Genomic DNA, 854 nt, shown 5'->3' with positions numbered 1-854 from the left:
ACACACAACACACACACACAAAATCATTTAATCATTTTTAATTATTTAATCATTTTTTAAAAATCTGTGACACTTTAGCTGGGCAGGTCTAGGCACCTCCTCCTTTGCCAGGACATGCTTTTTTCTGTCCTGAAATACCCTAAATTTGACATTTTGGCAGCACAAGTTTTCCCTTTGTGACTTTCTCCTTGTTCCATTTTCTCCTCCTTCTTTGCAGAGAATGAGTAGCCACTGCGCTCTTGCCCTGGACCATCAATGAGAAGATCTGCTCTTAGTAAAGCTCTGGTCTTGCAGTGAAGGCCCTGAAATCACCTGTGTTCCATGCCACCCACTAAGGATAAACAACTCTGCCCTGATATGGGGAGTTAGCTCAAGTGGTAGAGCGCTTGCTTAGCATGCAAGAGGTAGTGGGATCGATGCCCACATTCTCCAAGCTTTATTATTTAGGTCTCCAAACCCAAGTTAGTGTCTGAGAGCAGGATGCTGCTTTAGTTCAAGTTGTAGGAGCAGCAACAATACAGTGCTGGTGACAGCTCACTCCTGGTATTCAATATAGCGTGTATCTACTGTGTAATTAATTTTCTGTTTCTTTGAGGAGCTGTGAAACCAAGGGACGTATGCAATTGCTCTTTTCTCCCTGTTTCTGCCTGCAGCTTGAATGTGAGACAATTGTGAAAAGGGCAGGGCAAAGCCACTTGGGTAAGTACAGCCCCAGCTTTCTGGTGAGAGGACTGAAACCAGGATGTTTCAAGTCACTAGAATGTGCCTGGACAGATACTGTAGAAAGCAAACCCATAAAGTTATTTGTGAACTTGTAGATGCACCTGGTCAGCTATGAATAAGTGGCTCTAATC

The 854-nt window shown here is 43.6% G+C and overlaps 1 non-coding gene across 1 annotated transcript; it reads left to right on the top strand.

The window, feature by feature from the left end:
- The first annotated feature begins 359 nt into the window (after positions 1–359).
- On the top strand, positions 360–432 carry TRNAA-AGC. Its single transcript has one exon. It is a non-coding gene; the product is annotated as a tRNA-Ala (tRNA).
- Positions 433–854: the final 422 nt, after the last annotated feature.

The sequence above is a fragment of the Piliocolobus tephrosceles genome, unplaced genomic scaffold (assembly GCF_002776525.5).
Source record: "Piliocolobus tephrosceles isolate RC106 unplaced genomic scaffold, ASM277652v3 unscaffolded_34561, whole genome shotgun sequence".
NCBI lineage: Eukaryota > Metazoa > Chordata > Mammalia > Primates > Cercopithecidae > Piliocolobus > Piliocolobus tephrosceles.
This window is presented reverse-complemented; position numbering and strand designations above follow the sequence as displayed.